Source organism: Wasmannia auropunctata, unplaced genomic scaffold, assembly GCF_000956235.1.
Source record: "Wasmannia auropunctata unplaced genomic scaffold, wasmannia.A_1.0 LD335907.1, whole genome shotgun sequence".
Taxonomy (NCBI): Eukaryota; Metazoa; Arthropoda; class Insecta; order Hymenoptera; family Formicidae; genus Wasmannia; species Wasmannia auropunctata.
Window position 1 is genome coordinate 21,685 of NW_012026983.1, and position 8,139 is coordinate 29,823.

At 31.2% G+C, this 8,139-nt stretch overlaps 1 long non-coding RNA gene across 2 annotated transcripts; it reads left to right on the forward strand.

The window, feature by feature from the left end:
- The first annotated feature begins 391 nt into the window (after nucleotides 1-391).
- LOC105455198 lies at nucleotides 392-3,183 on the forward strand. 2 transcript variants are annotated; one of them, XR_975094.1, is made up of 3 exons: nucleotides 392-431; nucleotides 1,074-1,261; nucleotides 2,649-3,183. It is a non-coding gene; the product is annotated as an uncharacterized LOC105455198 (long non-coding RNA). The 2 variants fall into 2 exon arrangements; XR_975093.1 differs by having other exon boundaries at nucleotides 427-498.
- Nucleotides 3,184-8,139: the final 4,956 nt, after the last annotated feature.

Genomic DNA, 8,139 nt, shown 5'->3' on the forward strand with positions numbered 1-8,139 from the left:
GATTATATCTATTTGAGGATATAATAGTGTAATATATTGTAATAGTGTAATTGTATGCATTTAAACGTTGTCCATTTTTTATATGTACAAAGGTATATACAAATACCTATTATAATTATGGATAAATATTAATGTATTTTAGAACATTATTATTTTTTTTTTTCTTATAATATTTTACATACATTATATATATTATATATGGATGTTTTTATAAATGTTTTGCATGTTAAATCGATAGTCGAATCTATTGAAATCTCGAAAGACTCGAAATTTATTGTTGGCTCTTTTCCGCGATGCTGATTGGTTCTTTCGCTGCGCTAACTTCGTGAGCGGCTGTCATTGCATTGACTTTTGACAGTTGTATGTTTTGAGGTTGATGTATAATTATAGTCAATTATAGTAAAAAGTAAAAGTGCAGTTAAGAATGTATAGTACGTACAATAGTAGCAAAAAGTTATTGGAATTTGATTTTGGCGAATATTATGCTCTTCTCATATAGTAAGTATACTATACATATAGAAATAGTTCTAGTTCTGAATAAATGATGAGATTCTGCATAATCCTTATTACTCAAATTATACGAGAAGAGCATATTCGTCAAAATCAAATTCCAGTAACTTTTTACTACTATTGTACGTACTATTCATCCTTAAATAGCGCGCGTCTGTAGTGCCAATATAGTAAAAAGTAAAGAATAAAAGAGTTAAATAGCGCATGCGAAGCGCTCGTGATGTATAGTGTTTTAGAAAAAATAACGAAATTATGCTTAAAGATAAAGAAAATGCGTGGGCAAACAGAATTGGCGGACACTCTCGTCCGAGCAAATATCAATTTGTAAAATACGTGATAATAAGTTAAAACGTTAAAATTCGCCGATGCGATGAATAAACAATAAATACAGAATGAAGTATTATTTATCGCGTGCTAATTAAATTAAATTAATTGACTCGATATCCGTTTGAACGTATATTCAGCGTATTTAAAAACTTGTTTGTACGACGCAGATTTTTTTTTCCCGATTGTAAAGCTTAGCTTTCATAAATTTATAAAGTAATATCGTACGCTTGATTCAGAGACGGACCATATTCGGAAAAAAACCAACAATCGACGTATGAGCTAACGAAGTGCAAATCCATAGAGTTCGTTCCGAACAATTTGGGTATATGCAGTTCACGCTTGATTTCACCACGTTGCGCCTTGTTGCATCGAAGTGTGCACTGACGGATACGTGCTGTATCGTACGTGCTGTACATGCTATCAGGTTAGCGATATCGTTGTCAACTTTTTATATTAGACGAGATATTTCCCTCCATTTCACCGACTTGTTCAACAAATATTTATTCTAATAATCCCTGGTAGAAATGTATGCAGTTTTCATGGGCGGAGATTAATTTTTTGGCATGTGGAATACAACATCGTGGGGAGGGGGGTAGTAAATATTGGATTGATTTTCTTTGTATATATACAAATATATGTATTTGTAAATATATGTATACCCGTACAATTAATAAATATAAATATTATTTTATTACTAATTGTAAGTTGCAACTGCAAAGGACATTCTTCGAGCGCTGTTTTAACAAATAAACTCGTCCATTAAAATATCTATGTTTAATAGTTGTGTATTAAGAACTTTGTGAACATGCATTACGTTATTTAGTCTTTTCCGACCCAATCAGTCCGCGTCTTTACTTATTTGATATTTCTATCCATATTTGTTAAAATCCGCACAAATTTCAATTTTTGTTTCTCAAATCTGGCATATGGAAATTCCACATGCCAGATTTCTTGTCTGTGGAATTTTGTATCTGCTCCACACAGTCTCCGTCCATGCAGTTTTCCTAGACACTTATCCAATTACTGTCTAGTATTATTATGTCCATTAATTGTAACAATATATTGCGTCGGAAATGGACAAGAATTTGATAGATTTTCATTTATAAAATACGAACTATCACTAAGACAAAACTGCTAATTTCATGAGCTGCAGGTTTGCTTGTTAATTAATTGAAGTCCATTTATTGCCTCGTTTTTGTTCAGTAAGTGAATTCAGATTTTGCGCATCTTTTGTGTGCAGTAACTGCAGGCAAAGCGTTACATCTTGATGGGAATTCTAAAGAGTTTTACTTCTCAATTACTAGATAGAAGTTAATATATAACTGTCTAATAACTGCCCAAAAAATGTTTGAAATTTCTACTAGATTTTTATTATGTGATTATGCAATAAATTAATTCTTTTTATACAATGAAGTTTACTTATGATAAGACTGCTTTTTTGTTGTATGAAGTCAAGTCTATACCTACTTTTGATTTGTAAGATACAACTTTGTTTTCTCCACTGTTCGCGGAATTCTAATGTCTCGCTCAGAGTGTTACAATTTCATTTTAAATCTTTAAACGTGGCCTTTTTAATTTTTGTAATTTTTATAATTGTATTCTTTTATGTAAATACTTTGTGTAGCTAAAAACTACTGTTAAAAGAAGATAAGAATTTGTAATATCTTGATGCACTTGTGTATACTACCGTGTGTAATTATGAAAATAGCTGTAACATTGAAGATTGACAAGAAACGGGAAAAAAAATTCCTTTTAAATTTTTGCTGAGAAGAAGAAGATACATCGCTAAAATTGACATATACGTTTTGTAGGAAATGACAGAATAATCGGCAGGACGTGAGCAGTTCTCCGAATATTATACGCTATTATATACATATAATGCGAAGAGTATCACGATGGTAATGTAATTAGAGATTGTAAGCAACTGCAAGAAGCGATTAATCATGGAGCTGCCGGCAATTTGGTGTACATACACTGGCCCGTGCTCGATTCTGCTGCATCGAACCGCATACATGTTGCACAGATGCGCTTCGGCAGTTACCCAGAGTGCACTTGTGCTATGCACTACCGGTCTGCACATTACTGCAGCATATATCGTAACGCAGCGTTCTTCAATCAACATTCCGTGGGACCGAAGTCATTTCTACAATTTTGTGTTACTTAGCAAACAATTAAGAGACAAAGGGAGAACTTAAAATGAATTAAATTAAATCAAAATTTCTACGTTAAATTTATAATATCAAATTACTCAATTCAAAATTATCAGTATCAAAGTACCTAATTTAAGTCCTTTTTTAATTCTTTTTATATTTTATCCACATTAATCCTTTTTAATTCTTTCTATATTTTATCTGCTCCTATTTAATACATTGTTAATTTAATTGAAACAATGTAATTAAATAATTTAACTGCAGAAATGTAATAAATTTAATTCAAATTTAGTTTATATTTATTTAGCATATTTAGTATATATATATATATATATTTATTTATTTATTTATATACGTTAATATGAACATTATTTACTTTAAAATTAAGTAATTCACAGAATTGATTAGATATGGTTATCTCTTTTAACCAAATGTTTTATCTTAAAATAATACTTTATATTAAAAAATAATAATTATACTATTATTAAATTAAAAAATAATATTAAAAATAATTATTTAGTTTTGACACACATTGGAAGTTAAAAATAACGAAATATTATTTAACTTGTAAAATTGACTTATATATGCTTCTTTATCATTTAACAGTACAAATAAGATTATTCAATGTGTATTTTCACGTATTTTGCCTTAAAAATAAATTTTTATATTTACCTAAATTTTCTGAAAGTTATTTCTATAAAAGAAAATGTTTATATCCTTTTACATTAATTAATATTAAAAATATACATTTTGACACATATAGAAGTTAAAAATAACGAAATGTTATTTAACTCCCGGAATTGATTTATTTATGCTTAGCTTTAATATTTAACAATGTAAATAAAATTATTCAATGTGTATTTTACCTTAAATATAAACTTTTGTATTATACCTACGTTTCTAAAAATTATTTCTATAAAATGAAATTTTTATTTCTTTTTATACCAATTAATATTGAAAAGGTGTACAAAAGTATACGCAAATCTAGTTATATAGCTGTCAATTTAGAAAATTATTTGCTATTAAAAAATAACATAGTCGTTAAAAAAAAGATTGATAAACACCGATTCGATGTGATAGGCAACTTGAATAGAAAAAGTGTGGGCATAGGTTTTCATTAACGCTCGAGTGCTAGAGATTCAGACAGGCATCTGCTCTCGGCTCTCCATCTCATCGCTCGTCGTGTCGCATTAGTCTCGACCACCGATCTAAATGCTCGATTGATTGATCGATGGGATCGTTGGGAAATAGGTCAGCCGAGTTAGGGCGGCTTATTCATCAAAGGCGAAAAGTACAATTTGCCGAAAAGACACGCTTATGTAATATTTTTCTTATTAAACGAATAACAAATCGAATCAAATTAAAACGTAACGATATTGCGTATAACAAAAAATGCAACTGTTCGAAAAAAAAATCACGCGATTCGTTCACGTTTGTTCAATCGATGTAAAATACACGATTTATATCAACAAACGGATCAATAATAAATGTATAACAAATAAGGTGGGATTTAAGATTAGTGTTTTATCATAGCGTTTACCGTCTCGATTGTGTCTGCTTAATTCGGATTTACGTATTCCGTTTATCCGAACGTATCTGCTGTATCAGTTACGCCGACGCTTGTTCCAAACATGCGTGTTTAAAATACTCATTTGTTTGGGGAGTGGTTAATTTATCGCGTCAATTGAAAACGAATGCGAAACCCGAAGTGACACGACGTGACAAAAATATCACAATGGAAAACTGATTGCGATCACCTGCAGTTGTCATATTCCGTCCCGTTCTGTCATAGAGATGGCATCGTACGCACACTCGACTCGCTGCAGTTCCGCGATCCGCAAATAATCGTGCAAATTTCGAGAGTGCGCGCGTGTTTATTTAATTGGGTAAAAATCGGAACCGAACGCGCATATACGCGTCGCTTTTTCAAACAAGCAAATCAAATATTCTCCGAAATCCGGCAGCTGCGGTTTCGCACAAAAGAGAGAGAGAGAGAGAGAGAGAGAAAGAGACAGATTGGCTGATGCTTCATGCCTTTTCCTTATTGAAAAATTCCATGCATGTTAAGCAGATCCGCGGGTGACGTTGCGCTTTGATTTGCGACTTTACGATTCGCGACGTCGCGATCGTTACGCTCGGGACGCATTATGCTGTATCGTAAAGTTGAAAACTTTATTCCCACGGGAATTTTGCGCGAAATTATCCTTTCCGCCATTTTACATGCGAAAACACGTAAGCGAGTGGCCTTTAGCTCCATCGCGTATTGATCAACGATCAAAATGAAAAAAAACAACAATAAAACGCGATATATAATAATTATATTCACTCTTCTGATATTGCTAATTATAAATATCTACAATTTTTTTACGTTAAATAGTCACAATGTTAGCGTTACATTTTATGTTTTTATGTTGAGAATGTATTGTTCTAATTGGATAAATTGGACGAAGAGTAAAATATGCAATCGTTGCTCGTATATCCAGTTTTATCACAAACTGTCATCCGCGTTTTACGCAATGGCTGCAGATTATCGTTGTTTAGATCTTTGATATTGGGAGAAAAACATCGTGCGACATACACACGTTCAGAGATACGACTGTATTTATATCCTTCGTCCGTTCTCCGGTTTTCCGGATAGGGTTTTTCGTACTTTTTACGCTTTTCATACCAGTCCTATGACGACATTAGATTCATTGTTTTCCAATAGTACGAGAATAGACCACCTGGGGCATCACGTCGATCGAATCATGGACATCGATGTGACGGATGATTTACGCGTTCGCCGACCTATAGGTTTCTCTATTATGTAAGGGTGTACACTTTTCCAGATAAAGAAATCAAAAGCATTCTCAACACAGGATATGAGAAGATATGAAAATCTAATATAAAAATTTGGTAATTTGAAACTGTACTTTTAAACTTACCATTTCTAAATCTATAAATTCGCGTGAACCCGGTCATTTTTTTGTTCAATTATGCGCCAAATTTTCAGACAGTGTTGTGAAACTAACAATATGAGCCAAGCTCGTCAATGTAAAAACAATCAAATTATAAAATAGACCAAACTAACGAGCACTAATAAGGTGACGTTTAAATATAAAATATAAAATTTATTCAAAGCGAATAGGCGCGGTACATGTTTCGGCTTTACTTAGCCTTCTTCAGCCGCAAAAAATCAAATAATTAGCGACAAATACATGAGTTACATGAGTTTACAACTCGATGTAAACAATAAATTAGTGTTTAAAAACGAGAGTCGAATAGTAAATATGAATAGTAAACATGAAGTAATCAGCGTTAAGAAATAGCAATTTAAGAGTCAATATAATTATAGTGGTCGTCGAAATTTCTATTTTATTCTGGAGCAGTCTCTTTGTCCACATTATAAAATGTCTTAACAGAGTAGAAATTTCGTTGGAAGTATTGTGAAAATTTGTCAAATAACCGAGTTAATATCGTCAATAAATCAAATGTAAAAAATCCACAAGTTTCTCATATATGGACAAAGGAAAATAAATTCAACTAGTCGCTGTCATGTACAATAGACGAATTATCGTCCATTGTACACGACAGCGACTAGACGAATTATCGTCTATTGTACACGATAGCGACTAGTTGAATTTATTCTCCTTTGTCCATATATGAGAAACTTGTAAATTTTTTATATTTGACTTATTGACGATATTAACTCGATTATTTGACAAATTTTTACAATACTTCCAACGAAATTTCCATTTTGTTAAGACATTTTATAATGTAGACAAAGAGACTGCTTCAGAATAAAGTAGAAATTTCGACGACCACTATGATTATATTGACTCTTAAATTGCTATTTCTTAACTCTGATTACTTCATGTATATTTACTATTCGACTCTCGTTTTTAAACACTAATTTATTGTTATACATCGACTATGTAACTCATGTATTTTTCGCTAATTTGATTTTTTGCGGCTGAATAAGGCTAAAGTAAAGCCGAAATATGTACCGCGCCTACTATTTGCTTTGAATAAATTTTATATTTTATATTTAAACGTCGCCTTATTATAATAAGGTTAGTTTTGCCTATTTTATAATTTGAGTGTTGTAAAAAATTGTAATTTATAACAAATCATTTTTACATAATTTTAAGTTACATAATCTTATTCTTCTGATTTTGACCTTTAAAATAAAAAACTTGTTCAATTATGTTTACGTTTAAGCAAAGTTACTTTAATTTAAGGTTTTGTTGAATACATCGGACCCGCGAATACCAGTTAAGGGGGGAGTCTGGTTTAGCACGCTAAAAAATTAGGTGATTTTTGGATTTTTTTTTTTTTAAGAAACTATACCAATTCTTTTGAACTTTATAGGGTAAGTTCTTATACTATTGAACTAACAAAAAAATATTTTTTTGCCAGAAAAAAGTATTTATTATGCAAATAATAATAACTTTTTATTCGGCGCGTTGGCGGGCGGCGTGCAATGTAGCGTCGCTTGTATTTATCTGAAACAAAAAATCCAAAAAGATTATTGTTTATTAAGAGTTTACGCATTAACTGAATCTATTTTTAAAGAAAATAATGCGAAATTGTAAAAATCGCGATACTTGGAAAAAGAAGGTAGCGATTTTAACCAAAAATTTTTTATGTTAATATGCAATAAAAATTATTTAATTAAATAATATTATAAACTGTGGTTCAAGTTATCGGGGAAGTATTTGTGCAGATGTGTGCAAAGGTCCAAGTCAATTGGATGAATAGTTTTTGAGTTATCTTGTACGCTGCCAAACACCATTACCGCCGAATAAATGTTATTACTTGCATAATAAATACTTTTTTCTGGTGAAAAATATTTTTTTGTTAGTACAATAGTAATATAAGAAATTACCCTACAAAGTTCAAAAGAATTGGTTGAATAGTTTCCTAAAAAAAAAATTCCAAAAAATCACTTAATTTTTAAGTGTGCTAAATTAGGCTCCCCATTTAAGGAAATTTCAGAGCGGTCACCGATTAAGGTTAATTGTAGCTTTCATCGAAATTAATTGTCATTAAAAGTTATTTATAATCCTTGTATTATAATCATAAAAAGTCTAAGGGGAGATTTAGAGTAAACTGTTCTACAGCCGTATTACAAATGTTATTTTATTATGACGAAGTTTTGAGACACTCTGCG